A 27,986-nucleotide genomic window follows, 5' to 3' on the forward strand; every position below is an offset into this window, starting at 1 on the left:
GACCAAAAAACACCAACAGCCACTTCTGAAGAGCAGGGAGCAAAAGCAGGGGGTCGGGAGCAAAAGCAGGGTACTGAGAGTGCCCGAAGCACAAAACACCACCTAAGAGGTGGGCAAAACACCTAGGCCACCCCTCCAGCCCGACCCCTGAACACACCCCTACCCTAACCCCATATAAGGAACCAGCTCTCGGCCCTCCCCTCCCCCCACCACAAGCAGGCAAGCAAGTGCGGGAACCTGTTGTTTGCTCTGGCTCCCCCTCTGCTGCCGCAGGGGCCCCAATAAAGTCCTGCCTGAATTTCTTGTCTGGCGTCTGATCAATTTCTATTGATTAAGGAGGCCAAGAACCCTGATCAGTAACAATATCACAGCCCAAATTGCCACCTCTTGCTTCATACCAACTCCCTGGCATCTGCACATGCAGAGGCAGGAAGCCTGCTTGGGCCTGTGCATAGGAACTTGGCACTTCCTTGGCCTTTGTAAGCACAGCACCCTCCCTTTTTCTTCACGGCCCCAGAGCCCAATCTTTAAATATCCACCTCACCTTGCCATCTGGGAGACAGATTTCAGAGTTCTGCTTCCTGTCTCCTTGCGTGGCCGCCCTGCAATGAAGACTTTTTCTCCCTGCAAAAGACTGTTGTCTCCGTGTCTGGCATCGCTGGCTGGGGGCAGGGAGGGTTGGGGTGGGGGGCAATACAAACTCTGCACGGTGTCCATCTTTAAGGCCCAGTACTTTCAGAATCCCAGTAGATCCCCCATTTTATAATACAAATATTTGTTTATATATCTCTTCCTTTGTACTCTGAGATCCTTAAAAGCAGAAACTCTTGGTTGACTTTATAACTTCATATCCCAGCACAACATAGATGTTCAATATTAGTAGCGAGGATGATGATGATGATGAATGGATGAACGGATGAATAAATGAAAGGGTATACATCAACGGTAGGTAAGATGTTTGAAATCCCGCCAACCAGAAGTCTACTCTGGAGCCTGGGTGGCGCATGCGCAAACCCTCTGTCCTGTTCTTCGCTGTGGATACATCTGGGTTGGCTGCTCCCGCGGAGTCTGCAGCCCCGCCCTAACTGAAGTACGGGAAGACTGCAGGTTGCTTAGTGCACAGGAAAGCCTCACAGCGTCAGAAACTAGCAATCCTGGATTCTGCTTCTCAGAAGAATCCTGCCTTAAATTCTTAAGCAAAATTCTGCTTTAAATTAGCCTGTGATCTTGGGCAAGTCTCTGTAATTTTCCTGAGAAAATTCTGTTTCTTCATCCACAATGAGAATAGGAAGTCCAGTCTATTTATTTCTACGTTATGGTGTTAAGAAGGTGCTGGAGCCCGGGGCCTGGACAGGAGGGGGCAGTGCGTCTGGAAACACGAAGAGCTGGAGCGAGCGCAGGGTGACGGTAGCGGTGCCGGCGGGAGTAGATCTCAGCCGGGTATTCTGGGCAGCCTCGGGCGACAGACTGTGCTCTCTCCACCAAGCCTTCTGCAGGTCCGGCGGCCCTGAGCTGCCCCAAGCTAGGCGACAACATGTCCCACTGCCACCGTGGACTAGGTGTCTGTCGTGAAAGAAGGTTGTTTCCACGAGCGCAGTGAATCCATAAAGACCTGGAGTGACGGCTCCTCGCTGGATGGAAGGAGCGCCGGAGCCCCCGACCAGGCCCTGCCCCCTCTCAACAACTTCTTTGTCGCAGAAAGTCCCTGATGAAGACCAGGAGACGGTGCCCAACCCTTTTGTCATACGCTGCCTGCAGTGGACCACAGTCAGCAAGAGGACCATCCACGTGGACTCGCCAGAGGGAGGTGAGTCTGGGCCTCCTCGAGGACGCCCTTTGAGAGCTTCCAAGCCCAGTGTGAGAAGGGGCGCAGACGGACAGATTAGGAGTTTACCGTCTCAGCCCTTCCGCGAGCTGGGAAGAGCAGGGCTTCTCAGTCCACTGACCCGGTTCTGCGTCCTCAGACGGGCGGGTTCGTGGGAATCCTGGGCGGAGCTTGTTGACAGTACTGGGGCTGGGCCTCTGCCTGTCTAGAGGGGGCTGCATTTTTAATGAGCATCTTCACTGATTTTGAGACAGGTTGCCCAGAGAATCAGTTTTTAAAAGATTATTTAATAATTAGAAGAGATGATGTAGAATTACTTAGGTCAAAACAAATTGTAAGAGGCAGTGTCTGGTGAAAGCTTTGCTCTCATTTCTGCCTCATGTGCTCTCACCCCCGAGTTAACTGCTGTTCTTCTGTGTCTGGGAAGAGCTTCTTCACACATGGACAGATCCATTCAGATCCTTTTGGGTTCTACTCTCCTTGTTTTATCTTTTTACACAAAAGGTGCCATTGTATGCAAACTGTTCTGAGCTTGCTTTTTTCACTTAAGTTATCTAGAGGAATCTTTCTGCTTCCATATATAGAGAACTGCTGCTACATTTTTTTTTTAATAGCTGCACATGTATGCCCCTAAGTTTGTTTAGCAGTTCTTTATTAATGGTGACTGGAGTTGTTTCCAAACAATGCCACAGTGAAGTATTGGGTTGGCCAAAAAGTACCTTTGGTTTTTAGGTAAAACTTAAAGACATAGTTTTCATTTTCACCAATTATTTTACTGGACAACATATTCACTATTTTGTTCCACTACCTTCTGCCATTTTTCAGGCAACTTCATAATTCCATCTTCCCAAAATTTATCTTTTTGAGCAAAGAACTATTGCAGGTGCCTTTTACAGTCTTCCAGGGAATTGAAATTTTTTACATTAAGAGAATTTTATAAAGACCAAAATAAACAGAAATCCGAAGGTGTTGTTATGTCTGGTGAATATGGCGGATGAATCAGAACTTCCCAGCCAAGCTGTAACAGTTTTTGCCTGATCATCAAAGAAACATGTGGTCTTGTGGTATCCTGATGAAAGATTATGCGTTTTCTGTTGACTCATTCCAGATGCTTTTCTTCAAGTGCTGCTTTCAGTTGGTCTAATTGGGAGCAGTACTTGTTGTAATCAATCGTTTGGTTTTCCAGAAGGAGCTCATAATAGAGGACTCCCTTCCAATCCCACCATATACATAACCACCTTCTTTGGATGAAGACTGGCCTTTGGTGTGGTTGGTGGTGGTTCATTTCGCTTGCCCCATGATCTCTTACGTTCTCACAGCTTGTTCTAAAAACAGAATGTTTTCATTACATTTCAGTAGAGAACAGCGTGTGGAAATACGGTCGAGAAGGTTTTTTTTCGCTTAACTTATGTGGAACCCAAACATCAAAGTGATTAACATAACCAAGCTGGTGCAAATGATTTTCAGCTCTTGATATGGATATTTTGAGTTTGTCGGCTATCTCCCGCCTGGTATAACTTTGATTGTTTTCAATTAATGTCTCGATTTGATTGCTATCAACTTCAACTTGTGTACCCGACCTTGCGTGGAGCGTCGTCCAGCAAGAAATCTCCAGCACGAAACTTTGCAAACCACTTTTGACATGTTCTGTCAGTCACAGCACGTTCTCCATATGCTGCAAAAATCTTTTTTTGTGTTTCAGTTGCGTTTTTACCTTTCTTGAAATAATAAAGCATGATATGCCAAAAATGTTGCTTTTTTCCTTCCATCTTCAATATTAAAATGGCCACACAAAAATTCACCAATTTTGATAAGTATTTTTAAAAATGCATGCTGATGTGACAGCTGTCACAATACAATCTAACAAAATTGTTTCAAATGACATTAAAGACAACTAAGCACTACTAGAGCCATCTTATGGAAAAACCAAATGAGCTTTTTGCCCAACCCAATACCTTGTGCTTATTTCATTTGACATATGTGCAAGTAAATCTGTAAGATGAATTCTTAGATGTAGGATTTCTGGGTCACAGGGAATATGCATTTGTAATTTTGAGCAATGGCTCTATTAGGCCATGTCTAAGAGCGTTCTCACAGCCTTGTTTTCAAATGTTGGATTTTTTTACCAATCTGATCAGTGGGAAATGGCACCTCAGGGTAGTTTTGGCTTTTCTTTCTGTGGGTGAGTTTGAGTGTCTTTTCATATGTTCAAAGGCCATATCGGTTTCTATACTGTCTGTTCATATCCTTTGTCTATTTTTCTATTAGGTAGTTGGTCTTTTTCTTATTTATTTTTGAAAGCTCTTTATATATTAAGGAGCTTAACCCTTTGTAATGAGTGGTGAATATTTTTTCCCCACTTTGTCCCTTTGGACCTGACTTTGAGAAACACTCCTTTAGCTTGTCTGTGAGATGAGGATTCATCTGACCTGCTGGAGAACCCTAAAATAGTGCCATCCAAGAGAACTTTCTACCATTATAGTAATGTTTAATATCCGTGGTGTCTAAAAGGGTATCCACTAGTCACATGTGCTTGTGGAGCATTTGAAATGTGGCTAGTATGACTGAGAAATGGAATTTTTATTTTATTTTATTAATTTACATTTAAACAGCCACATAAGGCTAGTGGCTGCCCTCTTGAACAATACATTTCTAGACCATATACAAAACAATATCACAAAATGTGTTGCCACAATCTATACTGTAATTATGGTTACCTACCTTCCTAAGGTTGAAAATATACTTGCCCCACCAAGGGAAACAGAATTACCATCTCAAGCTAGCTAGGTGTTGCTCAGCTGAAAACTGGGGGCCAAAACACGGACTGCCAGTGAAAGCAAACTGAGACCTGTAAGTGCATAGGACCTGGGTGTTGGGCTGAGTTTTGAAGAGTGGGTAGGAGTTGACCACAGAGATAGGAAAGAGAAAGTGACTCCGGGAAAAGGGACCAGCATATTCAAAGCCCAAGAATTGAGAGAGCTCATCTTCCCAGGACCACAGAGGGTTCTGCATCACCAATGAATGAAAGGGCCAGGAATCTTGGAAGAGGGGAAGTGGAAGCCTTGAAACTGGAGAGCTCAGCCAGGGCCTGGATTCTAGATGGAGATCTCCACGGGGCTCGGCAAACCATGAATCAACTGGGGTTCGTCACAGGATTGCTAAAAGATTCAGGGAGGTAATCAACAGGAAATCCTGGATTCAGCAGTACCTGGCACACAGCTTGCAAGCCTGGAAAAGGAGCAGTGGGGAGCCGGCAAAGCTTTTTAATAGGGACGAGACCTGCTCTGGTTTCCATTATAGTAAGATATCATGCCCTTCAGTGTGGAGAAGAATCCCTTTCCTAAGACTTGGGGGAGGGGGGAGGGGGGGTAGGGCAACTCCTCTGCCACTGGAGAGAAATCTGCCCCTGGGTCTGATCTGAGACCAAACTCCAGATTTCTGACCTTTACCCAAGGGGAGGTGTGAGCCAGAAATCCAGCAAGAGAGAGGCCATTCTGCTCTCTTGGCTGTCCTCTCTGCCCTGCCCCACATAGGCCTGACGCAGTAGGCTGCTTCTGAGCCTGGGGAGAGGTAGGGAGTCGGGGTGGGGATGGAGGACAGTCAGAGGCCACGCTGGTGACAGGTCCTTGCCTAGATGATGCAGCGGCCTGCTCATGGGCTCCCAGTAGCCTCTCCTGCCTTCCACCGACGGTGCTCCCCAGGGCAGCTAGAGGGATTCCTCTACCCCCACCCCCTTGTTTCAGACTACAGAAAAGTTGAAATAATAGCGTAATGAATGACGTCCAGATCCCCTGTACAGCAACTCAGCATCTGCCGTGTTTGCCTCATCTGGCTGTATTTTATGCTGACTCTTGAATTTCTGTTCATACTTTCTACACTTTCCTCACTAACACTTCAGCAGCCGTTTCCTAAGATAAGGATTCTCACCTACAGAATCATGGCGTCATTATCACACCTGAGATCATTGTTTACACTCCAGATTGACTAATATCCTCTTCGTATCCACGCCATACTTGAATGTACCCAGTTGTCCTCAAAATGCTATGTTTCAAACCAGGATTCATTCAAGATACATGTTGTCTCTTTGGCCTATTTTAATCCAACTCAGCCCTTTTGTCTTTTTTTTCCTTCCAGGACATCGATTTTTTTTTTTTTTTTATGAGCCAGGCTAGCTCTCTTAGAGAAAGTCGCACACTCCTATTAGGTGCTTTTTACTTTGTTCCCATGTGCCTGTATTTCCCGTAAACCCGAAATTAGGTCTGGAGCCAAGTTGGTAAACTCTGACCTGATCTCCTGTTTTTATAAATAAATTTTTATTGGAACACAGCCACGCCCATTTGTTTACAAATTGTCTGGCTGCTTTTGCCCTACTGTGGCAGAGTTGAAGAGTTGTGACAGAGACTGTGTGGCCTGCAAGGCCTAAAATATTTACTGATTTATCCTTTACTGGAGAAGTCTGCAGACCCCTGATTTTGGCAGGTATATTCAAACAGTGCATCACATTAGTGTGATCTTTTAAATGTAAATCTTATCATGGAATTTTTCTGCTTAGAACTCTGACTGGCTTTTAATGCCACTTGGAGTAAAGTCCAAAACTTGCGTCATATCCTACAACGTCTACATGATCTGGCCTCCTCTCCAGAATCATTTTCTACCACTAGTTCCCTCAGTTTAGCCACCCTGGTCTCCTTGCTGTTCCTTAAACATGCAAAGCACACTTCTACCTCAGGACCTTTGCACTTGCTGTTACCTTTGCTTAGAACCCTCTTCCCCCAGATATCATGATGGTTCTGACCTTAACTTCGTGAGGTGCCTGCTCAAATGCCTCCTTCTCAGAGCGTCCTGCCCTGCCCCCCATGACTCCGTTACCCTTACCTCCTTTATAGGAGGTACTTGGTAGAGTGGAGCCCTGAATGGGGAGGAGACTGGGAAGGTTGCACACACCTAAATCCTAGTGGTGAAAACTCCAATTGCCTGAGTTAAAAAGTAATAATAATAATAGTAGTAACAAATTAACCTTGACTCACTGCAGAAAATTAACTGGAATTTACTAAAAAATATAGGAAGGGTCAGTCCTACTCCTTGCATTTGAGAGCTGATCGTTTCCTAACATTCATGAATCACATTGGTAATCTTTGCCATATCTCAGTATTGTCTGTACTATTATTTTCTTAATTGATTAAGTTGGTTGTTACTTAGCCTTATCATCCATGAAATCACAAGTTTGTCATGCTGGTTAAATTTTCTCTAATACATATGAGTATAAATATTTTGTCTTAAACATAATAATAGAGAACGCCCCACCCCCCAAAAAAGGTGTGTACCACCTAATGGCTTAAAGCATTTTTGCCTTGCAAGCTTCTTCCTGCAAATGCTTGTACCCTGACGCCTTGTTCTCAATTCTCTCATTAACTGCATTTAAAACAATCACAGGAAGTAACATAACCTTACGTCCTGGAGTGTATAATATCAATTTAAAATCTCTATTACACAAGGAGTAAGTTTTTGCGCCCTGAGAATTTCAAAATTCTTCTGTATAGGAATGTTTCTAGTTCAAACAAGGACTTGGCAGATAACTCACATCTATAGGAATTTAATAGAGTAGATGCCTGGGGCGTAAAAGTTTATCTCATGCGCACGTGCATTTAAAGCCACCAACATGCTCTGCATGTTAATTTTTTTCTTTTTTCTTTTTTTTTCTTTTTTGCGGTACGTGGGCCTCTCACTGTTGTGGCCTCTCCCGTTGCGGAGCACAGGCTCCGGATGCGCAGGCTCAGCGGCCATGGCTCACGGGCCCAGCCGCTCTGTGGCATGTGGGATCCTCCCGGACCGGGGCACGAAGCCGTGTCCCCTGCCTGAGCAGGCGGACTCCCAACCACTGCGCCACCAGGGACGCCCCTCTGCATGTTAATTTAATCACTAATTCATCTACTAGTTAATTAAACCGAAAGTTTCAATTCAATGTGAGAAGTGGGATAATAGAGGCCTGTGAAGAGTTAGCCTGGGGCGCCAAGCAAAGGTATTCTACCCATCTGACAAGGGGGGACCCTTGGTGAGAGGGAAGAACCTTATTTAATTTCCCTGTAATCCATTTTATCTTTGTTATCTCCATTTCCAGAACCTCAGTTCAGACCCTTAGTAATTAAGGAAATCAGTTTCCTAACTGGCTTCCCTACCTCTAGCTTAGTTTATTGCCTCCCAACCTCTATACAACTGCCATGTAGTCCTCCATCTATTCATTGGATGGATGTGTACTGAGCTCCGGCTACATGCCAGGCACTGTTCTAGAGCTCTGATCATGTTACTAAACTCCTACCCATGGCCTTCCTGTTGGAGTTTACATCCCTTAGTATGGCTCTCAGGGTTCATGTTTATCTGGGCCATGCTCATCTCCTGACCAGTCCTTTTCCAGCATCTGGTACCCCAGCCCTACTGCACTGCTTGCTTTCTCCTGGGTGCCCTGTGTTCACACTCCTCATAGCCTTTGATTGAATGCTTATCTTTCTTGGCCTGGTTGTCTCCTCTTGGCCAGTTCTAAACTCACCTCTTCAGGGAAAAGGAGACTTTGGGATAGTTGGAATCTCCAAAGGGCATTCTTACTGATCCCCAAGGGGTAGGTGACCCCTCAATGGGTCCTTTGCCCGAAGTTGCAAATGCCAGCCAAACAAAACTGGGCTCCTTATGGCAGAGCAGAAACTTTACTCATTGAACAGGGAATGGAGAACGGAGAGCTCTGCTCTAAAAACACTTTGTTCCCAAAGGGAGGGGAGAAAGGGAATTTTAAAGGGGTAGGGCATAGCCTTGTCATCAGGGCTCTAGGAAAGGGGCGGAGATTTTCAGGAGCAGCCTGGGGCAGCTGGGGCAAGCGCAGTCTTCCAGTCTTCTTTGCACACAGCACGAATTGTGCCTAACAGAATACAAAAACCCGCCTTGAGCGGAGATCTTAGCATGGTGGTCAGGCAAAGGTAACTTGCAGACACCTCCAGGCCTCATCTGAGCAGGCGCATTCCTATGGTCAAGCCAGAGCCAGGTCAGGGCGGATGACCACTGCATATCTCTTAAAGAACAGCTGCAAAACATCTCTGTCAAATACCAGGTGGTTTTGAAACAAACACAAAGATAAATCAAGGCAAAGATCCTTTAGCTCATAGAGGCTGATATGGGTAACAGCATCTACACTGATATTCTTTAAAACATACAAACAAACAAAAAGTCGTTTGTATTACGTGTGTACACACACACACACACACACACACACACACCCCAAAAAGGAAAGACACATTACAAGGTTATCTTTAGTCATTTCTAAATAGTAACAATGGGTAATTTTTTAATCTTTCCATATTCCTGTAATTTCAAAAATGTTCTTTGATGATTTAATTTCTTAATGGGAAAAATAAACATTTTTTTAAATAAGGAAAAGTGGAAGAGAGAGTGGAAGCAAGGAATGAAGAAGGATATAAAGGTAGATATAGAAGCGTTGCACATGTTTCAGCATGCTAAATGAGCCTGCCTTTTTTCTTGTGTAATAAAAAATCACCCATATGTCTCCCATTTATAGACAAACTCAGTTAATTACAGCATTGTTTGTGGTTGCTTCTGGGCAGGGTCAATATGGGTAATTAGATCTTTTACAATCTTTAGAAAGTTACTCTCATTCCTTGTGAATCATCAATATCAGATGCAATGTGCATTAGGAAGGAGCTGTGGTGAGTAACGTGGATGAATAACATGACCCCAAGGTCAGTGGAGTGAAAAACTGAGGCATCTAGAAAGACAATTCAGTCACAGTTTCTTGTCCCTGAATAACCAGGAGCAATAATTTTTGTCAGAATTATTTAGAAAGATGTCTCAATTCTGAGGTGTAACAAAGCCAGGTGCAGTAAAGAACCATACACTCTTAGAGCTCAATGGACCCTTAGGAGTTGTCAAACTTTGTTCTAGCATTGAAAGCCTTTTTTAAAATCAACTCTTAAATAGAAGCTTGATACTGTAACTTCTGGGTGGGATGCAGAAAGAGCAGGAGTTCGAAACTTAAACCGGGGCTTGAATTCCAGTTCCGTTCCTGGGCCAAGGAACTTGACCTGAACTTCCACTTGCTTGTGAATAAAATAAGGATAATTAACAGTGACTTCAAAGGCTGGACGTGAGAACAAATGAAATACAGCCTGGATATGGCAGGTGGTATTAGTAATTGGGGGCTGTACTTTGTTAGTCCTCTCAAAACCAAATACGACAGAAGCGAGATTGCCCCTTGGAAATTAACATTGGGGCTGACATATGCAACATCATTGAACAAGTCTGAATAATTTACAGTCCAGCAGAACTGGTCGTGTCTGATTGAATTTATTAACATTTAAAGAAAGAATATGAGGCTCAGAAGGGGGAGTTGAGAATCTCAGAGGCATTCCACTTGTAAACATTTTCCAGAGGAATTTTGCATTTAGCCAGTAATCTCCATGTCCTGTTCATGAGGGGATCCCCAATGTGGAAAGGTTGGAGGGATTTTCTGCCAAGGAGTCTGAGATTCCTGTTTTCACAGGCACTGTCATCCTTACTTGCAGATGTGGGTATCAGGATATCTGAGACTAATGCCTTTAGACCTTGGGTGCCGCTGGCTCAGTTTGTCCTGATTCCATGCCATTCATGCAACCTCTGATGCTTATTTGGAATCCCATATAGGTCAGCCTCTGACAACAGTATGCAGTGCTCACTTGGAGGTTGAGTATTCCAGTCCCTGTGGCCATTATTTCTTATAGTAAATTCATCAGTTGGTATTTAAGTTTTATCCCTCTGTTTTATGAGCTTACTCGATATGACCCTACCCAAGAGATGAATCTGCTCTTTGCGCTGACAAGGTCAGCAAGGCCTCAGACTGGGGAAAATTCACCAAGGCAATAAGTGTCCCCTAGTGAGAGAGGCTTTTAGAGGCTAGCTGACAACCCTCTTGGATAGAACAACCCAACCTCACTTTATGGCTAGGTTAGATATTGAATATTTTTTAGTTTTAGTTTCCATATTAGTCACTCATGAACTATTCATTACCTCCCTTTTCTATCCCAAGGAGTTGTCTTTGGTTGGATACCCCCTGAAGTAGTCTCTGAGACAAATAATATATTGGGGAGGTGGTCCCAGGAAGCACCAGTAGAAAAGTGGGGACAGGAGCCAGGAAGTGGAAGAAAGCCAGTAAAGTTTACAATATCAAGCAAGTAAATGTTGAGCGCAACCAGGGCTTAATCCCAGTGGGAACTCAGGGAGACAATGAAGGGCATGGCACAGAGTTACTCACCTCCCATCCCCATGGGCAAAGAAGAGGTACATTTATCCTCTCATTCCCATCTCTCTTTGGCTGATGGCTATTCCCTGATCATCATCTCATGGCGCTTCCGGCTATTAGGGTCTGGAACCTAGAGAATGCTTTCAGGTGGGAATCGCAAGGGTTTTCAGTAGAACTGTGTAGGCATGTATTTGATAGGGGAGTGCCAGAGAGGGGTGAGGGTGATGAATGGGGCAACCAACTCCATTTGCTATAGGAGGTGGGTCATGAAAAAGTAAAGCACAACTGATACTCTCACATGCTTATAATGACTAGACATCATTCTAAAGGATAATCCAGTTCACCCAGAATGGTAGAAGCCATGCAAGACTCTTCTCTGTGGTTCTGGATCTGTCTCCCCAAAAGACACCAGAAAGAAGGAAGTAAAAGCAAATCTGCTACTGATTTCCACTTCTCCGCATTGCGATTTTTTTTTTCCACACCGAATGATGAAAAACTTTATTCTGTATCAGGGTATCTAGAAAATGAAGCTGCATTTGGGGCACGTTACACATGAGGAATGATCCGTATGTAGTGAGTACGAAACTCAATTACGGAATTATTTCCTAGTTCTTACCAGATACTCCATTACCAATGCCTAATTGAAAGCAAAACATAATTTGCCACACTAAAAGCCTAAAAGTGAAATATGACAGAATTTAAACCAGCAGATATAAATGCAGCACCTATCTGTGAAAAACAAAAAAAACAAAACAAAACAAAGATGGGAAAACTCAAATATTGAGGAAGAGCTCTGGCCTTAAGCACATCTCATCTGAAGAGTGAAATGATGACTGTAGCAACTTATTCCCCCAAGCAATGCTAAACCACTAGGCTGTTGCTTGATATAACATTCCAGTTCAATGTCTGGAAGAAATCAAAGCATGGGGGTCTGCCAGCTGACCCCAGTATCATTCAGGCGAGCGTGATGGGTCTAGAAGTTTAGAAGTCCCAACTTCTCAGTATTCAAAGTGGAAGTAACATCACATTTGTTTAAATGTTTCTGTTTTATTAAAGGTCTACTAAAGACTTCCCCACCTACCCAGATTCATAGGAAATCCAATATCAGTTATTTGGAGGGCTGTTGGTGTGGGTCCCTTTCTCTCTTTCCTTGTATGATATAAGAACACCAGCAGGGCAGGTGGGAGGGAGGGCTTATACGGATCTGAAATGGTGTCTCCCAGGCATCACAATCTTGAGCAGGGAAAAGCAAGATCGCTGTATGCCTGTCTCTGCTGTCCTTGCCCCTTGCAGCTGTGTGATGCCTTGAAGGAGTACTGGACCCCCTTCCTCTTCTAATGCAGCAGTAGCCGAGTGTCCTTGTCCAGCTGTCTGCCCAGGAGGGCCGCTCTCTGGGGACTCCAGGACCTCAAAGCTAAACTGAGCCCCAGTGCTTCTTCACACAATGGTCCTAGGTCACAATGCCCAGAACTGACCTGCATCCCTCCTGCCCTTTTCTCCAAGATCCTACTGGCTATGAGTTTCCCATCCCCACCCCCAGTCCACAGACTCAAAGTCAGAAGTCCTCTTTACTCTCCTGTTTTTGGACAAGAAAGCCTAATTGCTTCACTGGAACTAGAGCAGCCTCTTCTTCCTTGGTTATTTTCAACTTCCCTTTTTGTTTTGCCTATCAGTAAGCATATATATCAACATAAACTCAGGAAGAGAGGAGAAGTAGGGAAAGTGAATTGGTGACAAGGGGGTCGGAAGGATAACACACAGCTCCAAAGTTACTCAACACTACTAAACAGCACCAGCAGGTATCAAAGGCATCCAGTGGGTTAAAAGCAACAGAAGTAAAATTTCCATCCTAGAATTCCACCAGAAAGTTTCAGGAGTTATAACTGTTTACTCATTTGGGTTTCTGATAAAATAGTCCTTGCCCTGATTTCACTGGCTGTCACTCTCATTTCACAGGCATCTGATTTCAGCCAGTCTTTCAGTCCCAGCCTGGCCCCCTAACCCTGCTCCTCATCAGCGAAGATTACTTTAGTCAGACTTTACCATTCATATGATACTTAGAGACACAAAGAGTTCACAAAGGGTTTTCTTTTAGATGTTACTACTTTGAAGTGTATATCGCATTCCCCCAAATCCTCTGTTGAGCTCGCTTTGATTCATCTGCAGTGCAGTGGGTGATACTTCTGTCGATGGTTCTAAGATCATTTCAGGATTCTCACTGGAGGCTTTTTGGCTCTCTGAGATAAATACATAGGGCAGAAATATTTAACATTTTTTTAGTATGATTGTTTTCAAATCTCAGGAGAGAATTGCTAAAGGGGTTTGTTAAAAATGTAGATCACACCTGAGATTCTAATTCAATAGGTCTGGTATGGGCCTCAGGAATCTGTATGTATAATAATGACTTTCAGGTGCAGGGAGTTACAAAAAGGTACACTTCCTGTAAAACACTTATTTGATATCATCTATGTGTCAGACAATTTGCTAAAGGCTTTATAGGACTTATTTTATCAAACCATCACGTCAATGCCATAACAGAAAATATTACTAGCCTCATTTTATAGATGGGTAAATGGGGCCTGAAAAAGAAATGAAAACTCAAGGGCACTAAACAAGTATGGGTTAGATCAGAGATTCAAATTAAATTATGCATCTATGTGGTTGTAAAACCCAAACTCTTTCAATTATATTACATTATAAAATAAATTCTAGTGTCGAGGATATTTCAGTTCTAGCAAAAATGGCGATTCCCTACTACTAATACTGCTTAAGTTAAAATTTAATCTGTTCTTGAGTCATCATTTATGAATTAATCACATAAGGTAGGTTATGCCTTGATAGCGAACAGCCCCTGGGGAGAAGTGACAACGCAGATTCCTGTTCACTTATGTTCCGTGCTCATCTCAAGTTGTGCTGGGGGTTCTGTTCCGTGGTGTCTTCACTCAGGGACACAAAGTGGCAGAGCCACTACCATCTGGAATGTCACTGCTCCCTGTGGCAGGAGAGGGAAGTAAAGCAAAAAGCCACCAGCTCTTCTGCTCCCATTTCATTAGCCAAAGCAAGTGGCATGGGCAAGCCTAACGTCAGGAGGGCAGGGAAGTCTATTCTGCCTCGTGTTCAGAAGATAGAGAGCTGGAAATATTTGTGAACAGCACAAAGGGTCGCAGGTAGACTGGTTGCAGGTAGACTTGGAGAAAGAAGATCTGAGTTGAAATTGTGACTTCAAGATGTACTAACACTATGACTTTAACCAAGGGAATAAATTTCAGTTCTTCATTTCCTAAATAGATAGAATAATACTTACACCCTATGGTTGTTGTGAAAATCAAATGAAACCAAATACGTACATTCGAACAATTTAGTGCCTGAAGCATAATAGTTGCTCTCACTAAAACTAGTAGAATTAGAGATAATCACATTGTGGACTACAGTTACATATCCGCATGCCAGAGATGTTTCAGATTCACGGAGTTATTTTACTTGCACATTTAAATTCAGAGATGGTGTCTAATGAAACTTGGGAAATCACCGTGTACGGAGAATTGAAGGCAGTTAACTTGCTAGTGTGAGAGGCTGTCGTAGGCTGGGTTCCTCTGTACACAGACTCTAGCGTAAAGACTTTTTTGTAAGAATGACACCAGCAAAGGGATGAGGGAAGTTGGACTGGATAAGAAGAAAAGTTGACTTGTGTTGCAGCAGTAGTAGAACGTCTGCCTGGGAGCTGGGGAGTTGAGATGGCCCTTCAGGGATATTCTGGATAGAGGCAAGGGAATCAGGCCTGACTTTGGGCCAGGTGGTACCCTTAGAGGGGAATTTCTGGAGAGGAACTTAAATGATCACCCTAACCAGGCAACACTCACTGCAGCTGGGGAAACTGGGGGACTGAGGGCTTCAGGCCTGAATCAAGGGATCTAAGTAACAGACCACAGGATCCACCTTTAAAAGTAAACCTGGAAATGGAACAGGCTATAACACTGGAAGACCCCAAACTATGACTTGTCATTATTGCTCATTAAATCTTGCTTCCACTTGAAAAGTAAGTTAGGTGAGGCAGTTAATGTTTAGTATTCTTGTATATAAACAATGAACTTCATAGAAAAATATATCATTGGTGTAGAACCTGAATTATTTTTCTCTTGCTTCTCTGCTGTCCTCATCCAGGAATAATTGGCCCCTCAGGGACTACTATCAGACTGTTAGGTCTAATACCAAAAAGGAACTTATTCTCATGACAATCACCTCAGAAATAGTTCCTAGAAGGCAAAAATTCTTATTTTGTTTATTTCTACCTTGGTTGAAATACTTTCTAAACTTGAACTTCTTAGACTGAATATCAAATTTCCCCTGAACTTCTTAGGGATGTTTCCATGAAGCATGAAGAGGCACAAGATAAAGGTGACACATCTTATGGAGCATGGATGTGATTGGATGACTTGAAAAGGTGACAGGGAGGGGAGCAGACTTAATAATTTTATGATTTTTTTCAATTAAAAAAGCATATATATTGGGCTTCCCTGGTGGCGCAGTGGTTGGGAGTCCGCCTGCCGATGCAGGTGACATGGGTTCGTGCCCCGGTCCAGGAAGATCCCACATGCCGCGGAGCGGCTGGGCCCGTGAGCCATGGCCGATGAGCCTGCGCGTCCGGAGCCTGTGCTCCGCAGCGGGAGAGGCCACAACAGTGAGAGGCCCGCGTACCGAAAAAAGAAAAAAAGCATATATATTAAGGATGACAAAACTGTACTATTTTAAAGATAAAACAATATCCTTTAAATAAGATGTAAAGAAGCATTTAAATCTATATTAGAGCATTCAAACCACATAGAGATACAAGGTCATTCTGCCACGCTTTTAAGGGGGCTTCACTGGAAGTTTGAGAAGCCTACTCTAAACCTTTACAGTTTTCCCATTATTGGCCGATCATTCTTTCAAATTTCACAATTTTTATACTGAAGAGACACACCTCTACCTATTGTTTCCTTGGGAAATAGAGCGAATAAAGAAGGCTTATTATTTCTGTAGAGCACTAAAAGTGAATGACAATATATCTTATCCTTCAAAGGGGCTGCATGTTAGCAAGCCCAGTGACACTCCAAAATGATAGGAAGAACCCTCTGTCTCAAAGTGTCTTCCAAAATAGGATCATGGTGGAATGTAAGTGAGAATAAGATGGGAAAAAGTATTTATCAAGCATTTTCAACAAGCCAAAAATCTTTTCACAAAGTTTATACCCTGTAATCCAGTTTTCAAGAAGTATTTACTATCCTGATCTGATGAATGAAGAAACTGAGGCTTAGAGAAGTTAAGAAAATGGGAAAGAGTTTAAACTCAACTTTGCTGGTCTTCAAAGCTACAGCTCATTTACCCATGTAAATAAGCTATTGGCCAAAATGTTAAATTCTTTTGACATATATAGAAGTCCTATAATATAGAGAAAGGTACCTCAGCTTTGGGATCAGACGGATGTTTAGATCCTGGTTCTATTGCGTACTAACTCTATGACATTTGGAAAGGACTTAATATTATTGAACCTCAGATATTTTATCTGGAAAATTCAAAATACCAGTGCTGAGTTGTTAGGATAAGAATAAAATATAAATGCACAGCAGAAATTGAATAAGTAATTTTGTTAAATATTGTATTTGAGATACATCAAATAACCTTCTAGGAGATTCTAGATCTAGCGTTATATAATTCCTTCAATGATGAATTCAGTGAATACGTCTAAATGAATGTGCCACTCCTCCTTCCTTCCTTTCTTTCTAGGTTTCTTAGAAAGAAAACTAGTGGAGCCTTGGCAGTTACTCAGGGACCCTGGGCAGGGGAAGGAAACATCCTGACTCAGGGCCCCCTGTCTGTGTAATTCAGCCTGGCCTGAAATGACTATGCTTCTCTCAGGCAGTTGCTGAGACTCAGCTCATCAAATATCCTCCTCTAGTTTTTTTAAAGAAGCCTTGGTAATAATAGTCCCTGTATGCTACGACTGTTTCTTCCTTTTTTTTTTAAAATCTTCCTCTTTTACCTGACCCATTTTTGCATGGCATATTTTCTCCACCAACTGAACTAGTTTTAATTAAAGCTGATAATTCCTGGGTGCTTTCCACTTGCTCCCTGATGAGTGTGATATAAATGGACACAATAAACAGACCATCTAATATTGATAGAGTCTACAGCTGTATCTGCTAATTAGGGCCAATAAAGGCTTTGGGGGCAAGAGTTCCCATGTGACATTTGTTTAGTTAAAGCCTTTGTCTGCCCTACTCAGAAGGGTGAAAAATATTCCACTTAAAATGTACTGAAAACAAACATAGCCTTTAGAATGCAGAACATTCCATAATCGTCTCTCCCGGGCTCCCAGAAGGAAACTTTTAGGTCAAAATAATATTTTTTCTTGATAATACGTACAATGTTGTTGTTTTAATTAAACCAGAAAATTTATTCTATTTCCCAGTCCACACGTATACATAGAAGTAGCTCTAAGGGGGGAACAGGTTCAGAGACAAGCCAGGAAGGATGGGGCAGGGATCATGGGGCCTATTGGCAAATTGGATGTCTCATGTGTTATCCTATGGAAGATAAGCTGTTCTTGACCAACTGTATGAATGTCTGCTCTCGATAACAGGCTGAGTTATTTACTGTGGAGTTTTAGTCATCTGTTATAGGTCAAGGAATAAGATGCACTGTGTTAGGATGACATAGGAAGTGTGAGATTAAGACATTAGGAGAGACAGGAAATGTGGATTTCAGGTCTGACTTTGCCATGAATGTAGAAAATTATTCTTGAAGTCTTAGTTGCTTTATCTTGAGAAATGGAAGTATGAATATTTAGGCAGAACTCTAACTTATTTGATTTCAAGACTTTCTTTCTTCAATTTCTTTGATTACCCTTTTTTTTGAGGGGATTTTTCCAAATGTGGTTCATATAAATTGTCAAATTTTAAGTAACTAAAATACAAAAGCTTATATTAACAGTAAATTGATAAATTTTTCTCTCAAGATATATCCCATAGGGTTTTTATTAGGTTGCTTTTAATTCATTATGAAGAATTTAGATGATCAATGAATTATAGATACAGGGAATGAATAAATAGAAAGTATCGGCTATTAGAACACTATGCTAAGGGGAAAAAAGTGTTTTGTCTGTTTGTCTTTGCTGCATAGGCAGAAGTCTCCAATCTATACAGCTGTCCCTAGTTTATAATTTAGTTATATGTTTGGCTGAAAACAATAAATACTACAGTGTCTTGATTCTAAGATTCACCTTATTCCTTCTCCACATTTTAATGTTTCTGAGATCAAGACACTTCTCAAAATGAAAGCCAACAGGGCTTAGCCTAATTTGTAACATAGCTGTCCATGTCTATAGGTACACAGATTGAACTCTCTTGGAGAAAAAAGATCTGAGTTGAAATTGTGACTTCTGAGTTGAAGTGTGTGTGACAGGAGATAACTTTTTATCTGACACTTATTTAAGTTTAGTCACTTGCACTATACCATGGGTTAAATTTCAACTTTAAAATTTGGAACCCTAATTGTTACTAAATACGCCTTCAAAAATATTACAGTAGGAAGCAGTATTGAAAAAAACAGTTATTATGAATGTTAACACTTTCCTGTCATACGCAGGTCAATAAATAAAAAGTAGTAGATTTTTCAACTCTTTCAGGGCAGGTAATGAAATAGTGAAAGCTAGGAGAGATAGGTCTGATCAGGTCACATGTGTGAATGACTGTGGCTTCAGTGTCAGAAATCTTTCTAAACTTTCTTTTCTTTTTCCTTTCCTTCCTTTCTCCTTCCTTTCTTTTCTTTCCCTCCTTCCTTGCCTCCCTCTCTCCTTCCTTCCTTCCTTCTTCCTTTTTTAAAAAGTGACTTTATTTTTAATATCATCACATCATTAAAAATGTAATGCATATATAAAATTATAAAGAAGAAAGTAAAATAAAACACAACATCTTATCACTCAAAAATAATGATCAGTAATATTAGGAGTATACCATTCCAGAATTATCTGTATACATATGTACAGATAAAGGGATCAATAAAGATAAATTTAAAATGCTAAGGTATGTGGGTTGAGTTATGCATATTTTCCTTAATTTAATATATTAAATTTATTTTTACTTTAACAGAAAAAATGAAATAAGGCAAAATGCTTAGTATACACACAAATACTTCCTTGTGCTGGTCAGCTGAGAAGGCCTAGAAGCAAAGATGTTACAGTTGCAACAAGCTCATGTCCAGATCTTGGTTTCTAAAGCCATTCTCTAATAAAAGGAACCACGGCTCTTTAGGGAAATGACCGATTTTAGGTCCAGGGCAGGAAATATCCGAGATGATCCAGGAGCATTTTGTAGTGCCAGAAAGTAAGAAAATGTTCCCCCCCAAACCCCCCACAATGATGGGGGTATATCCAAGGGATACATTAGCCAACTGAAAGAGTTCCAGTGGCCAAAGCTGAAATGATTTAAGCAACAAAATAAGTAAAGTTGTATTGGATTATAACCCAAACTGTAAAATAAATACCATTCACCATGCTGATTTACATAGAGAAATAGATGACTGATAGATAGATAAGGAGAACAAAGAAATCTCTGCAGAAGAATTCTAAATAATTTACGTAGATACTTCACCCTCAAAAAGGTGAAACATAACTCCCAACTCTTATGTTTGCTCTCCCCTTTGAAGAGTAAAGTATGAGAAGTGGTAAAAATAATAACTTTACAGTGGAGAAACCTGACAACCATGACCTCAGTCAGGTGATTAAAGTTAACAGTGATAAATCATGTTGACAATATGGACCCTTGATACAATGTGATGAAAATGACACTTTACCCTTGTGATCTTCCACCCCAAACCCCATAACCCCAGTCCAGCCATGAAAATACATTAAATAGATCCCAGCTGAGGGACATTCTATGAAATACCTGACCTGTACTCATCAAAACCGTCAAGGTCATCAAAAACGAGGGAAGTCTGAGAAACTGTCAGAACCAAGGCGGGCCTAAAGAGACATGCTCACTAAATGTAACGTGATATCCTGTAGTAAAATAAGACATTGGGTGAAGGTTAAGGAATTTTAACTCAGGAATCAAAGTATGAACTTTAGTTAATAACAGTTATCAATATTGACAAATGAACCATACCAATATAAGATGATAATAATAGGGGAAATTGGCTGTGTGGGTAGATGAGAACTCTCTGCCTTCTCTTCACTATTTTTCTGTAAATCTATAGTTATTCTAAAGGGAAAAGGTTATTTTTAAAAATGAAGTGCACCAAGGGAATTATTGTACTTTAAAAGTCTTTTTATATCACGAGAGATATTTCCTAAAATATATTTCTATTTATTACATGTACACTTAAAGTTGAGATGTTAGAGTCATGGTTTTTGAAGTATTTTTTCAACTTCAGAATTTCTATTAATTACCATCTGTGATAGGTGAGAAATTAGTACAATTATATATTATTCCTTCTTTCTTTCTTCTGCCCCATTTGATACCTATATCATTATGTTTAAAATATTTTATGTTTATAGTATATAAATTCTGTCCTATAACAATAGCTGCTACAGATGTTTAACTTTAGTTCTGTATTTAAATAATTCAGTGCTAGCCTTTTTACCCCATTTTTTTCATTTCTGAGATTTTTATTTAAAAAACAGCTGTAGATACTCTAGATCTCATTATCAAGTAGATTCTTTTTTTTTTACAATAATAACTCATAGATTTTATATTTCCTGAGATCTGAGATGCTTGATAATATCTATGCATAGTTTTATGTATGAAGGAATTATAGCTGGGGATGAAGCCGTTGTGTTGCACTTTTTATCTATGTTTTTATCTATGTATTTTTAATGCAAAATATATATGTGTGTGCTGCATTAAAAAATAAGCTTACATTGTTTTATTAACTGACTCTGTTAGCCTATTTGTATCTATATAACTAAATAACCTCACATTTTTCCGTATCACAGAGTTTAAGAGTAAGACTTTTTACATTCAGAATTCAAAACTCACATTGAATCAATTTTGTTCATTTGGAGTTTTACATATATATGCAAAGAAAAGAAAACTAGAAAAAGGGAAGAGATAAAACGGGTGGCATGAGAGAAAAGGGAAAGGTCAAAAGAGTATGACTTCGTTTTGAGCCACCAAAAATTATTGAAGAAACTAGTATCCAGTTTAGAGTATGACTTTCCATACAGAAGTGTAGATCTTGATTCTTTCCCTGACATAAAATTTGAGAATACTTTGTACAGGACCAAGCAGAACAAGGGTTTATAATGGGAATTACTGGGTGAGGAATGTGAGTTTGGTAAATACGGACAGAACATTTACAGTTACAACACTCATTATCCCAGCCAACCTGGAGAATGGCCTCAGTGCCCTGGGTACCCTGGGCTTCTTCAAGCATTAGTATGATTCTCTCTGAGACCTTATCAATTCTGTGTATTCATCTCAGCATTTATCTATCTCAACAGCATGTGGCCCACCTAATAGGCATGTGAATTAGTCATGCAGCAAAATATTCCGGGGAGATAGAAATAAAACTTCATGTCTAGAAGTGGAGGCTGCAAGTCCACGTGGAGTAAGTTTTCAATATTATGGGTAGAATTTTTTTCAGTAGCAACTGCTAGATGTGTAAATATAAAGTGATCAGACCTCTATCATCCGTTGAATTAAGTGATGAAAGATGAATAGCATCTCTTGAGGTTCAAATAGCCTGTCCCTTTAAGTACCCTTTGGTATGCAGAGCTGGCATCTGTCTCGTCTTCCCCACAACAAAACTAATTCCTTGTTCAAAGACCATCTGTCACACCAACTCTGAGACTTTACTCCTCTGAATTGGCCCATTCTAACTGCAGTAGCAGTTAGGACTTTGTAATGTACATGGAAAAAGTTACTTTAAACAAAGAGGGAATACATTACAAGGACACAGGGTAAATTAAGAGAAATTTTAGTACTGCTGTGTCTCTAGAAGATATTGAAACCAAGATTAGAAAACTAAATGGCCTGTCTCTTATCTCAACTCCTATTAACAGATATCCTCATTCTCATTCTCTCTCTCTTTCTTTCTCTCTCCAGCTTGATGTCCTGTGTTTACATTATCAAGTTCATGTGAAGGGATTACTTGCTCTATAGAATTGGGATAATACATGATTAAGAAGAATAGGATTATGATGATAATGATGATGTTTATGATGATGAAGTACCTACTTCATCATTGTTTATGAATATTGGACAAAATTATGTATGGGGAAATCCAGAACAGTCCCTGACACATACTAAAGTAAAAGTCAAGTAAGGATCCAACCACATTTTGTTCTGTGTCAGTGTTAAAATTAGTTACCATTCATTAAACACTTCTTGTGTGCCAGGCACTTTTTGAACAGATTTAGGTAAATTAGCTTCTTTAATACTCTTGACAAATGTATGAGGTGGATGCTATCATTATCCTCATTTTCCAGATGAGGAAACTGAAATACAGACAGGTGAGTAAGTATGTAGAACCTAGAATTGAAGCTAGCCAGTCTGACGTGAGGGTTTGGGCTCTTAACCTCTATTACGCTAACTCTCAGCTTGAATTTTAACCCAAAGATAGTGGTCATCTTGTGATGGTTTTAACCAATGCAATTTTAGAAACAATTTGAGACAGATTTGGTTTTTATAAGGGTCACTCGGTAAAATAAATACTTCATGATACAAAGTTTAGCTCTTTGTATTGCTAGTAAAGAATAAACTTTACTGTGCAAAATAAATAAATAATAGAAATAGATGAGGCTCAAAATAACCCAGATGAATATACAACAGCCCTGAAACCGTTTGATGATTTTAAAGAGTTCAAATCAATGTCAGCCTACACGTCGATTTTTCAAATGGCAGGACTAAGAAGTTTTGAGTTACAGACGGCATTTCAAGCCTTGAGATAAAACAGCTTCAGACTCACGAAAAGATCGGTCAGGTGTCCGGCATTTCCAGGATCAGATTGTGAGGGAGCTCCAGCAGGATGCATGAGGACTGATGTAAATATCTCCAAAGCATAGGCATGCAAAGGAAGGATCCACGTGCTGCAAATTCTAACACCCTAACAATGGTAACTGGAGGAAAACCTCATCAACTCAAAACGTTTCATCTTCCTATCAGGCACAGCCCCAGTTTCCGTTTGTAAGTGGATGATAAAAACTTCAAATTTCTCTTGGCAATTGACCTTTACTTCTCAATTTCTCTTCTCTCTCTTTCTCACACACACACATACACACATGTGTATATACATACATGTACATATACACATGTGCACATATCTAAACACATACATGCATACTTTAGTGATTTTCCTTTGATATACTGTGTAAGTCCGCTCAGGATCTACCTCTATTAAGTAGTAGATTCAGAACAATAAGAAATAATAGCCTTTTTATTTCTAGTAATCCAGGTGTATTTCATAATGTTTCAGGCTGTCTTTGCTTTTGTAGGACATGAAGGCATTATTGTTCTGGTCACAAGACAAAAGAAGTCCATCTTCTCCCTCTTGGCAACCAGCCTATTTTTCAGAGGTAGGGCTGTGATCTGATCACTTCCCCTGACTACACTTCCAGATGTTATTATGTAGAATATTACATAACCTCTAGATGACCTCTAAATATATCCCAAACCTTCATACTTTGGAATGTCTGTGTAGTTATCAGAGCTCAACATAAGGTAACACAGCAATTATTCCCCACAGATTCACTACTAAGACCCAGAAATAAAGCATGACTAAGGCACTTTATGTGTGTGTACATGAGGCAAGGTGGAGAGATGTATTACCCACAACAAAGGAACTATGGAGATACTAGCATTTTTGCTCTTTATTAGATTTCATAGTCATATTTGGAACAAATCATCCCAGAGTATCTTTGATTATCATAAAGACCTGCCATGTAGAAGGTGCTCCTTCTTTGCCCTTATTTACTAATAGCCGGCACAGCAAAAGAATTCTGTTTCCCCTTCATATTCAAGGACATGATATGACAGAGTGATTTTTTAGTTTCTTTCACTGTTTCTCTCCAAAACAATATTTGGATTTAAGCACAGGTGAAATTAAACAATAATTTGAAGACATATAATTAGTAGATGAAACTATTCATATTATTCAACCAACAAATATTTTTGAGCACCAATGATGTGTCAACCATTGTGTTAAGTATGGAAAATGTATCATCTGACTTCTACATTTTCTTAGGATGTAGAAAGTTGGGGAGAATGTTGCTTCCACTCTAATAATGAAACCTAGCTGGATAACATACAAAACCATAAAAGTTTTTTAGTCTATTAGAGAACTGAGGGGACAAGTTAGCCTTGAACTGAAATGCAAAAGGTGACAAGCCTCTCTGATGAGAGGAAGCAGTAGCCTTTGGCAGGGCAGTGAGAGGGAGAGGAAGCTGCCATAGGTAGGGGTAAGAAGAAGGTAGATGGAATTTTAATTATTTTTTAAATGCAGAGGCACAAAGATCTCTACATCCACCCACCGGCTCTTTCTCTCAGGACTTCACTGAGAGCTCACAAGAAACACTGGGGACAGAGAAGAGGATATAAAAGAGACTCTCTGTGGTGCAAGTGTGCATGGCTACATAGGTCTGAGGGTGAAGAAAGACAATTGAGGGAAGGCTTCTGCATCCCAGGCACTGAGATCTGGGATGTGACATTCTATCACTGGAGGAAGGACTGCAAGAATTCTGCAAGAGTTCACTCCTCCTAAGAGTTAGGTACATAGGGTATACCTAAGTTTACAGGAGAAGAGCCAGAAACTGTCCAGCACGCCAGACTTTATAGTAATTATGAGGGAACATTACTCTACTCCTGTGGAATTTGAAGACTGTAGTGCTTATAAAATAACTAAAGCAATAATAAAACCTAGATCACCCAAAGGAGGCAGCTAAGAAGGAACAGGGGGATATACAGCAGATGGGACAAACAGAAACTAAACAACAAGATAGTAGACTTGGGAGACTTAAATCCAACCATTTCAATAACTATATTACGTGTAAATGGATTCAACACACTAACAAAAATGCAAGGACTGTCAGGCTGGATTTTAAAATGACCCAACTGAGAGAGACCTTCAAGATGGCAGAGGAGTGAGACATGGAGATCACCTTTCTCCCCACAAATACATCAAAAATACATCTACATGTGGAACCACTCCTACAGGACACCTACTGAATGCTGACAGAAGACCTCAGACTTCCCAAAAGGCAAGAAACTCCCCACATACCTGGGTAGGGCAAAAGAAAAAACAGAGACAAAAGAATAGGGACGGGACCTGCACCTCTGGGAGGGAGCTGGGAAGGAGGAAAAGTTTCCACACAGTAGGAAGCTCCTTCAATAGTGGAGACAGGAGTGGCGGGTGCGGGGGAAGCTTCGGAGCTACGGAGGAGAGAGCAGCAACAGGGGTGCAGAGGGCAAAGCAGAGAGATTCACGCATAGAGGATTGGTAATGACCAGCACTCACCAGCCTGAGAGGGTTGTCTGCACACCGGCCGGCCGGGGCGGATGGGGGCTGGGAGCTGAGGCATGGGCTTTGGAGGTCACATCCCAGGGAGAGGACTGCGGTTGGCTGCATGAACACAGCCTGAGGGGAGCTAGTGCATCACAGCTAGCTGGGAGGGAGTCCGGGAAAGAGACTGGAACTGCCTAAGAGGCAAGAAACCATTGTTTCAGGGTGCGGGAGGAGAGGGGATTCAGAGCACTGCCGAAACAAGTTCCAGAGGTGGGCGCGAGCCGTGGCTATCAGCACCGACCCCAGAGACGGGCATGAGACGCTGAGGCTGCTGCTACAGCCAACAAGAAGCCTGTGTGCAAACACAGGTCACTCTCCACACCTCCCCTCCCGGGAGCCTGTTCAGCCTGCCACTGCCAGGGTCCCGTGATCCAGGGACAACTTCTCCAGGACAACACATGGTGCACCTCACGCTGTTGAAACATCACGCTGGCCTCTACCGACGCAGGCTCGCCCTGCGTTCCATACCCCTCCCTCTCCCTGGCCTGAGTGAGCCAGAGCCCCCTAATCAGCTGCTCCTTTAACCCCATCCTATCTGAGCGAAGAACAGACGCCCTCAGGTGACCTACACGCAGAGGCGGGGCGAAATCCAAAGCTGAACCCTAGGAGCTGTGTGAACAAAGAAGAGAAAGGGAAATTTCTCCCAGCAGCCTCAGGAGCAGCAGATTAAATCCCCACAATCAACTTGATGTACCCTGCATCCATGGAATACCTGGATAGACAACAAATCATCCCAAAATTGAGATGGTGGACTTTGGGAGCAAAGATATATATATATTTTTTCCTTTTTCTCTTTTTGTGAGTGTCTATATGTATACTTCTTTGTGTGATTTTGTCTGTATAGTTTTGCTTTTACCATTTGTTCTAGGGTTTTGTCTGTCCATTTTTTTCTGTTTGTTTTCTTTTGTATTTTTAATTACTTTTTAATTTTTATAATTTTTAATAATTATTTTTCAGTTTTTATTTTAATAACTTTATTTTTTTATCCTTCCTTCCTTCCTTTCTTTCTTTCCTTCTTTTGTTTCTTCCTTTCTTTTTTTCTCCCTTTTCTTCTGAGCCATGTGGCTGACAGGGTCTTGTTGCTCCGGCTGGGTGTCAGGCCTGTTTCTCTGAGGTGGGAGAGCCAAGTTCAGGACATTGGTCCAACAGAGACCTCCTGGCTCCACATAATATTAAATGGCAAAAGCTCTCCCAGAGATCTCCATCTCAACGCTAAGACCCAGCTCCACTCAACGACCAGCAAGCTACAGTGCTGGATACCCTATGCCAAACAACTAGAAAGACAGGAACACAACCCCACCCATTAGCAGAAAGGCCACCTAAAATCATAATAAGGTTACAGACACTCCAACACACACCACCAGATGTGGTCCTGCCCACCAGAAAGACAAGATCCAGCCTCATCCACCAGAACACAGGCACTAGTCCCCTCCATCAGGAAGCCTACACAACCCACTGAACCAACTTTAGCCACAGGGGACAGACACCAAAAACAACGGGAACTATGAACCTGCAGCCTGCAAAAAGGAGACACCAAACACAGTAAGATAAGCAAAATGAGAAGACAGAAAAACACATAGCAGATGAAGGAGCAAGGTAAAAACCCAGCAGACCAAACAAATGAAGAGGAAATAGGCAGTCTACCTGAAAAAGAATTCAGAATAATGATAGTAAACATGATCCAAAATCTTGGAAATAGAACAGAGAAAATGCAAGAAACATTTAACAAGGACCTAGAAGAACTAAAGAGGAAACAAGCAACGATGAACTACACAATAAATGAAATTAAAAATACTCTAGAAGGGATCAATAGCAGAATAACTGAGGCAGAAGAATGGATAAGTGACCAGGACGATAAAAAAGTGGAAATAACTACTGCAGAGCAGAATAAAGAAAAAAGACTGAAAAGAACAGAGGACAGTCTCAGAGACCTCTGGCACAACATAAAACACACCAACATTTGAATTATAGGGGTACCAGAAGAAGAAGAGAAGAAGAAAGGGACTGAAAAATATTTGAAGAGATTATAGTTGAAAACATCCCTAATATGGGAAAGGAAATAGTTAATCAAGTCCAGGAAGCACAGAGAGTCCTATACAGGATAAATCGAAGGAGAAACAGGCCAAGACACATCTTAATCAAACTATCAAAAATTAAATACAAAGAAAATATATTAAAGTCAGCAAGGGAAAAACAACAAACAACACACAAGGGAATCCCCATAAGGTTAACGGCTGATCTTTCAGCAGAAACTCTGCAAGCCAGAATGGAGTTGCAGGACATATTTAAAGTGATGAAAGGGAAGAACCTACAATGAAGATTACTCTACCCAGCAAGGATCTCACTCAG

At 41.3% G+C, this 27,986-nt stretch overlaps 2 long non-coding RNA genes across 5 annotated transcripts in view; one reads left to right on the forward strand and one right to left on the reverse strand.

The window, feature by feature from the left end:
• The window catches only part of LOC113607866 (uncharacterized), a 43,683-nt gene extending 43,031 nt beyond the window's left edge, over positions 1-652 (reverse strand). Inside the window, exon 1 of the long non-coding RNA XR_003428125.1 lies at positions 545-652. This is a non-coding gene — a long non-coding RNA (uncharacterized LOC113607866). The remainder of the gene's footprint in view (positions 1-544) is intronic.
• A 794-nt stretch (positions 653-1,446) lies between these two features.
• The window catches only part of LOC113607865 (uncharacterized), a 176,889-nt gene continuing 150,349 nt past the window's right edge, over positions 1,447-27,986 (forward strand). For all 4 annotated transcript variants that reach the window (XR_003428124.1, XR_003428121.1, XR_003428123.1 and 1 more), the window contains exon 1: positions 1,447-1,807. This is a non-coding gene — a long non-coding RNA (uncharacterized LOC113607865). The remainder of the gene's footprint in view (positions 1,808-27,986) is intronic.

Source organism: Aethalodelphis obliquidens, unplaced genomic scaffold (genome assembly GCF_003676395.1).
Source record: "Aethalodelphis obliquidens isolate GAN/ISIS:26980383/991018 unplaced genomic scaffold, ASM367639v1 scaffold50, whole genome shotgun sequence".
NCBI lineage: Eukaryota > Metazoa > Chordata > Mammalia > Artiodactyla > Delphinidae > Aethalodelphis > Aethalodelphis obliquidens.